The sequence below is a fragment of the Gekko japonicus genome, unplaced genomic scaffold (assembly GCF_001447785.1).
Source record: "Gekko japonicus isolate JY-2015 unplaced genomic scaffold, Gekko_japonicus_V1.1 scaffold617, whole genome shotgun sequence".
Classification (NCBI taxonomy): domain Eukaryota; kingdom Metazoa; phylum Chordata; class Lepidosauria; order Squamata; family Gekkonidae; genus Gekko; species Gekko japonicus.
Genome location: NW_015171522.1, coordinates 861194 through 869252, shown reverse-complemented (window position 1 = coordinate 869252; position 8059 = coordinate 861194).

The window sequence follows — 8059 nt, the reverse complement described above, 5'->3', positions numbered from 1 at the left end:
CTCCCGTTGTAGCCATGTCGCTGTGTGCGTATTACTGAGTGGGGAGAGCTTCAGCCTCACACCCAGGTACATCCCCCGGTACCGTAGTGCTTGGGCAGTAGTCCCCTTGGCGGCTAGTGGCAGGGCTGTCGGAGTTGGAGCCAGCCTGGCCCCGTGGTTAGTGTTGGACTAGGACCTGGGAGACCTGGGTTCGAATCCCTCCTCTGCTGTGGAAGCTCGCTGGGTGACCTGGAACCAGTCGCACGTTCTCTATTTCGTCTCCCTCATAGAGGAGGAGGAGGAGGAGATCGGGTTTACGCACGTTCTCTATTTTGTCTCCCTCATAGAGGAGGAGGAGGAGATCGGGTTTATACCCCGCCTTTCACTGCCTGAAGGAGTCTCAGAGCGGCTTACAAACTCCTTTCCCTTCCCCACCACAGATGCCCTGTGAGGTAGGTGGGGCTGAGAGAGCTCCTTCAAGGACTGCTCTTGAGAGAACAGCTCTGAGAGAACTTGTGGGTGACCCAAGGTCACCCAGCAGCTGCATGTGGAGGAGTGGGGAATCACACCCGGTTCTCCCAGATTAGAGTCTCCACTCCTAACCATTACACCAAACTGGCTCTCTGGGGCTGTTGTGAGAATGAAAGGAAAGGGTGGGAGACCCAGGTTCAAATCCGTGGTCTGCTGTGAAAGCTCGCTGGGTGACCTTTGGCCAGTCACCTGCACTCGGCCTAACCTACCTCACAAGGTGGTTTTTGTGAAGATAAAACAGAGGAGAAGGATGGGGGCTGCTTCGTGGAGAACAGTGAGGCATAAATGAAGCAGAATAAATGAAATTTGTTAAAGATCCTATGTTTGGGCCCTCAAATCCTGCCTCGAGAAGACCTGAAGGGCTGGTCCTGTGTAAATAATGTCAGCGTAAGAAAGCCTGGGATGTCTCTGCCTCTTGTCATTTTCTTTGGGGTGGTGGACAGTGTCTGGGTTTTACTCATTTGGGGTGGGGGGCAGGAAGAAGAAGAGAGAAGAAGAGATTGGATTTATTCCCTGCCCTTCACTACCCAAGGGAGTCTCAGAGCGGCTTACAAAGTCCTTTCCCTTCCCCTCCTCTCCCCACAACAGACACCCTGTGAGGTAGAAGAAGTGATTGGATTTATACCCCGCCCTTCACTACCCAAGGGAGTCTCAGAGCGGCTTACAAAGTCCTTTCCCTTCCCCTCCTCTCCCCACAACAGACACCCTGTGAGGTAGAAGAAGTGATTGGATTTATACCCCGCCCTTCACTACCCAAGGGAGTCTCAGAGCGGCTTACAAACTCCTTTCCCTTCCCCTCCCACCTTGTGAGGTAAAAGAGGAGATTGGATTTATTCCCCGCCCTTCACTCCCCGAAGGTGTCTCAGAGCGGCTTACAAACCCCTTTCCCTTCCCCTCCCCACAACAGACACCGTGTGCGGTAAAAGAAGAAGAAGAGATTGGATTTATACCCCGCCCTTCACTACCCGAAGGTGTCTCAGAGCGGCTTACAAACTCCTTCCCCTTCCCCTCCCCACAACAGACACCCTGTGAGGCAGGTGGGGCTGAGAGAGCTCTTTCGAGGACTGCCCTTGAGGGAAGAGCTCTGAGAGAACTTGTGGCTGACCCAAGGTTGCCCCAGCAGCTGCATGTGGAGGAGTGGGGGATCAAACCTGTTTCTCCCAGATCAGCGTCCGTGCCCCTAGCCACTACACCGAACGTCGAGAAGGCCCAAGGCTGTGTCCTGACAGTCTCACTCGTTAGACATTCTTTCCCGTCCCTTGCACATTTGCTGTGTGTCGCACTCCTTGTCTGTGCCAGTGTGCCTGTTCCTTCAACACCTCCGCCAGTGAGACACTTCTCTCCCCTTTCTTTGGGAAGCTGAATTGTGCTGCGGCAGAGGTAGAGGTCCCCCCCCCCCCGTAGATGGGTCCAAGTCACTGAATAGGGATGGTGAACAATCAAGGACGCGGGCTGAAGGTGTTGCCTTTAACAACGTTGTGACTTGTGTCTTCTTGGGGGGTGGGGGGAGCTTTGTGTTACTTTCCCCCCCCACCTCTTCAGTGCTCTGCTGCTTCCATGGTTCAGTTTGCTGACCTCCAGGAGGCACCTGGAGATCCCTCGTTATTAACCGTTGCTCCCCCAGGTGACCAGGATCAGTTCCTAGGGTTGCCAATCTCCAGGTAAGTGGCTGGAGGTCTCCCGCTATCACAGCTGTTCTCCAGGTGACAGAGGTCGGTTCCCCTGGGGAAAATGGCTGCCTTGGAAGGTGGACTCCGTGGCATCGGACCTTGTTGAAGTCCCCATCCTCCCCAAGCCCTGCCCACCTTATGCTCCACCCAGGGCTCCCTCTAAGCTGTGGAGTCTTGTGAGCAAAAATCCTACTTTGTGAGCCACCGGCATTAAAGTTGTGAGCGAGCTGTTGGGCTCCTGCATAAATGAGTTTGCTCTGGAGCCGTCCCTTCCTGAGCGAAGACAAAAAGGTGTGAGCCGGATGCTAAAAAAACTGTGTGCTAGCTCACACTCACTCAGCTTAGAGGGAACCAGAGGTCATTTCGGGGGGGATCGCAGTTCCCCCGGGTGAGGTATGGGGGCGGGGCACATGACGAAGCCCCGCCCCCTGCTTCCGGCCGCCCCGCTTCCGGCCCTCATTCAGCCAGGAGGAGGCAGGAGAAGAGGGAGGGTAAGTTGCTTCCTCCCTGCCTCTCCCCATCCCTGCCTGCCTGGGGCCAGGGAGGGCCTTGGCGGGGCTTCCTTGCACTCCCGTCAGCCTTGCAGGTCCACCGCCGGGCCCCTGATGTCAGGGGGTGTGGCATATGCTAATGAGTCCCCCTAGCTCTTTTTCTATGAAATGACCCCTGGAGGGAACACTGGGCTCCACCTCTAACATCTCCAGGGATTTCCCAGCCCAGAGCTGGCAACTGTATCTTTGGAGGGTGGACTCTGTGGCATTATCCCAGGCCTGTAGCTACATTGGGGTCTTTTGGGGGCTCTGCCCCCTTTCTGAAAGGCACAGCCCCAGAACAGTTTCTACTGTAAAGGCTTTTTTCCAATCATTTAAAGCATTTTTTAAAGGCGCATGCTCCTTTAAGCAGAGTGGGGTGCTGTAGCTGACTGATTCCCACACTGAGCAAGGTGTGTGTGTGGAGTAGGTGACCTCTAGGGTCCCTTCTAAGTCTGCCTCAAGAAACTTATCCTTTGAGAGAGTTTTTCTGCCTAAGTGTTGGCTTTCTTCACTGTTGAAGTCACACACACCCCTTGCTGGCTTGTTCCCAGAAGTTGCTTAGGCTGGTACTTACTTTGTAATCCTCCCCCCCCCCCCCCCCTTGTTCTCAGAAGTTGCTGAGGCCGGTAGAAGTGATTAACTTGCAGCCGCTGAGAACTGTCATCTAACAGTGGTGGACAGCTTGCAGTTTAGAGGCCTGTCCTGGTAACGGCTTTCTATTGGCTGAATGGCGTTTCTTTCTGCACTGACAACTTTGGCCCCACCAGAAAGAAAAGTTGTCCCACAAGCCCCAAAATCCTGGCTAAGGGCTTGCATTATACCCTGCTGAGGTCCCTCCCCTCCCCAAGCTCCACCCCCCCCAAATCTCCAGGTCTTTCCAACCCAGAGCTGGCAACCCTACAGGGTGTGTGTGTGTTTTCCTGCTTGGTCCCTTTCCCATCCCTTGACACACACACACACACCGGCCTCCGAACCCAGCACCGGAGCCAAAGAACACACGAGACGCAGTCACTTCTTCACACAGCAAGGACAGTTAGTCAATTTATGAAGCATCAAATATACAGTTTCTTATGTACAAAGTGGACCAGAGTTTTTGTTTTCCTGGGGGGAGGGGGGGAAGTGGGAGAGAGGTGTAAAGGAACCAAAAATACAGTCAAGTTTGGAGACTTCTAGCCCTGAGCTCCAGGAGGCGAGGCGGTGGGGCCCGTGGGTGGGGCGGCCCCCTCCTCTTGCCCGTAGAGGCCGATATTTATAATATATAAGTATATACATGGGAATCTCTGTACAGCAACAAACCCGACACGGGAAATGCAGTGCAGGGTGAGGGACAAAGTGCATGCTGGCATGGGGGGGGGGGACAGGGGGGGAAGACCTGATAGGAAGGGGGCGGAGTGGTGGTGGGGAGGTGGAACAGGAGCAACCTCAGCTGAACCATCACCTTGAAACTGCAGGCCGGACTCCTGGGTTCCCTGGCAGGCTGCAGAGGGGGGAGAAACCGAGGCCTGGAACTTGGAAGTCCGGGCGTGGAGACGGTAGTGAGCTCCCAGAACAGGCAATCGGCGCCCCTCCCCCTTTTAAAAAACTCCCCGTGCCACTACGGTCTAGAAGGTTTTGCCCTGAGCCTCCTCTCTTCAGAGCTGTCGTCCCTAAACCGGCGAGGCGCACGAGAATGAAACCGGGAAACCTGAATGTGCCTGTGTGAGACATGAATGACAAAAAGTTGGGAGGCTCCGGCTGACTGGAAGGAAGCCATCTCTTTGATTTTGAGCCTTTCTGGGAGCTTTGGGGGGGGGGGGTGGCGACACGGGAGAGCCTTCCGCTGCTCTGTACGAGTCACTGCTCAGGAGAACCTGCCGCAACTCTGCATGAGTCACTGAGCTGGCGCTTTTTATTTAAAAACATTCTCGTTCTACCAGAAGCAGTTTGGGAAACACTGCTGCCATTATGCATTTAAAATAAACTCATTCCCTCCCAAATCAACAGCAATGCGTGACGGGGCATTGCTTCCTTTGTTTTATTTTTAAAAAAATCCTAAAGCAGCCTTGCCCCAAGGCCTTGAGACTTAAAAACCGAGGACCCCCCCTGCCTTGCCACCAGCCTCTGACTAGCCAGGGTAAGGTAACGTGTCTGGGGTCGGGCCCGCCTCAGCCTGCCGATTGGGTCCAGGTCAAGAGATCCTGTCTTTTTTTCAAGAGGGAAGGGAATCGGGGAGTAAAGTGCATCTGAGCTCAGGAACTGGGAGGGAACGGGGTTCGTGGCTCTGCTCCCACGAGGAGAAACTGAGGGCGGCAAAAGAGCGTGGCTGGATCCATCCCGCCCACAACGCCTTCTTCTCCAATTGGGGGGGATGAGGGTAATCGCAGAGGCAATCAGCCCCCCCCAATTGGTTCAGTGCAAACCCTGGGGTGGGGCAGGTGGGTGGGTGGGGAGCGGAATAAGAATAGCCCTTTATGAATAAGAACTGGGAGGGCGAGAGAGAGAGACCCCCTTCCCGACTCCCCCTTTCTGCAAGAATAGTTAGGACCTTAACCCCTGGCTCCCCGGCCCCCTTTTCTTTAATGTAAACAGCAGCACATCACAAACGTGCAAATTAAAAAGGGGAAGCCTCTTGTCTCCCCACCCCACCCCTGCCCCAGAGGCATTAGGGAGCAGAGGTGTCACCCCCCCTCCCAGTTGCTCTCCAGAAGGAGCGAGGCAACAAGCAAGGGGGGGGCACCAGGAAAGGCAGGGGTGGTGGTGGGGGGAAGAGGCTACATCAGACGATTACAAAATACTGTCTTCCAGAATGGGGGTGGGAAGTCCTTCTTGGTCCTCACAGGGATGGGGATATTTCGTGCTGGAAGCAATCCAGAAAGCCAAACACCAAACATGCAAGCGGCTTGAGAAGGGAGTAACTTGGGCGGGTGTCCTGCCCTCCCTCTGCAGAGCATGGTGTTGGGGAGACACAAGGCTCCGCCTGCAGAGGCCAAGTCCTTGGGGGAAACCGCCCCCTCCCTTTGCAGGGGGAGGGGCGCCCTGTGGAATAGGAACACCCGGGCAAGGTCGTCACACTCAAGCCAAAACATCTGCACAACCATCAAAGCCGGCAACTGCTAGGCATGGAGGAGGGGGTCCGTCTCCCCTCCCTGCCGTTTCATGCAACCTCGAGATATGCGCAGAACGAAGACAAAGCTGACCTGCAGTGCTGCCGAACAGCTGCTGGGTGGTGGCAGCGAAAGGGGGAAAGTGCCATTGGCATCTCAGTGGAGTCTCTTTCCCCTTCGAGCCCCCCTTCTCCCAGTCACTTTTTGTTCCAGAACCAGCTGGTGGGAGTGACTTCGGAGAGGGGGTGGCAAGGGGGAGGGAAGGGTTAAATATTAACCCTCTCCCCGGCTGCCTGGGCCTTCCCAACCTTGACTGTCAAAATCTCTAAATTTGGCCCTGAGTTCTTGCAAGTCTTTCCTGCGGCCCGTGAAGAAAGGGCGACCCGAGGCCCCTGGGGATTCACCCACTGGTGGGTCTACAAATGCACAGTGGGTCAGACCCGTCTTCTGTGGCAGCCTTTCCACCGCACAGGGAAGTAAAAGGAAGCTGTCTGGAGGAACTGAGTGCCAGTCTCGCACGAAGCAGGGCCTACCGGAGGCAGCAGGGGGAATGCACTCCACGCCGAATCCCCTGGATATGTGCAATTCCTTACAATACAAGGAAGAGGGCAGAAAAATGGCACCTGCAGGTACGGTCATTGGCACAGAGAGCCCTCAGGGTGTGGGCGAGAGGCACCCTGCTCTCCCACCATGCCGAGGGCCTGCTCTGTGGCCGATCAGGCAGAAGCCTTTGTTCGCACCCTGGGTCTCTGCATAGCCAAGGATGATGGCCTTCCCACTAGGTCTCTGGTCAGACCAGGGATGGCCCAGGAAACAATTTTTCATGGCCAAGGCTCGCTCCTGCAGTTGAGGGACAGCGTAGTGATTGCTGACTCAAAAATGCATCCAGCGAAGCTCTGTTCCCACGCAGCCCAAAGGGGATGGGCCCGAACTCGGGCTCATGCAAGGCCCAGCTTTCCAAGTGTAATTGCGGGGCAGGCCCGGCTTCGTCCACACAGCTTCAGGGGAATCCGAGAAGCACAACATGCTTCCTGTCAGGCCCGGGGAAGAGTTCAGGGTGGGACCAAAACCAGCCGGATTTCTCCTGCCCAGGAGCTGGAAATGCAGCCCCGAAGGGACGGGAGACGTCTCCCCTGGCACTCTCCGGCTTTGTTTGTGACATTCGTGCTACCTGAGTTCATGGGCAAAGAAGTTCCGATTGCAACGGGGGCGACCGGATCACTTGGAAAAAGCTGTGTGGGATCAAAACAAAACCGAGAGGGCTTTCCTTGGTCAGAAAGCAGTGCCCGACTGCTCGTCAGAAAGCAGTGCCCGCTATGGAAATGTGATGCACGGAAGCCGGCTGCTGGAACGTTCACCTTGACAAGGGCCCCTCATCGGACGGAGGGGAGCACAAGTCCGGCCGCAAAAGAAATGGCTGGCTGGTGAGGGGCCCTCCTCCGTGCCGGAGACACCCCGGGAAAATGCCAGCAAGCAAAGGTGCGGAATCCAGCTTACAATTCTCTCGGCGCATTCGAGACTTCCAAATGACACAGGCCACTAGCATCTACATGCTGCTTCGCACAAGCAATGGGTGGTGTGCTGTAACTGTTTCTAGAGTGTACCACTTCAGACTGGGGGTGGGTGGGGGGAATGCTGGACTATAACAGTATCAGCAAGTCTGCGTTGTGATGGTCTCCCCAAGAATATATGATTCCCCCTCTAATCTGTAATGATTCAGTCCAGGATCAGTTTTACCACCTCACAGACCGTTCGCTCGAGCTCGGGTCTATGCGCTCTGGCCCTACGCCAAACCATTTCCTTCTGTGGCACACTGAACAAATGGCCCCAATGGGAAAATTCTGTGTGCGAGAGCAACGCCCCTTCGCTAGCACACGTCGAAAAAGGGAGTTCTGCATCCATCATTAAAAAACACACACACACACACACACAAATCCTGCTTTTGCCCAGCAAAACTGTCCGTACGCATCTTCCAACCAGAAGGGGAGAAAGGCGGGTTGGGGCCCCCCACGCATCAAAGCCCGGACGCGACACTGGCGCCCCCCTCAGGTCACGACCGGCGTCGCAGGTCCGGAGGTCTTCCTGTCGGAGCTGCTCCCAGAGGCGCCCCCCTCTCAGTCCTGATCCTGGGAAAAGAGGGACGGGAGGAGGTGTGGGGAGGAGGACGGGGTAATGCGCATAAAAGTCTAGACACCCTCCTGACCCCCCCCCAGCCCTGCCCCACCGCAACGACTGGGGAGGGCGGTCGGGGGGGGAGGCCCCT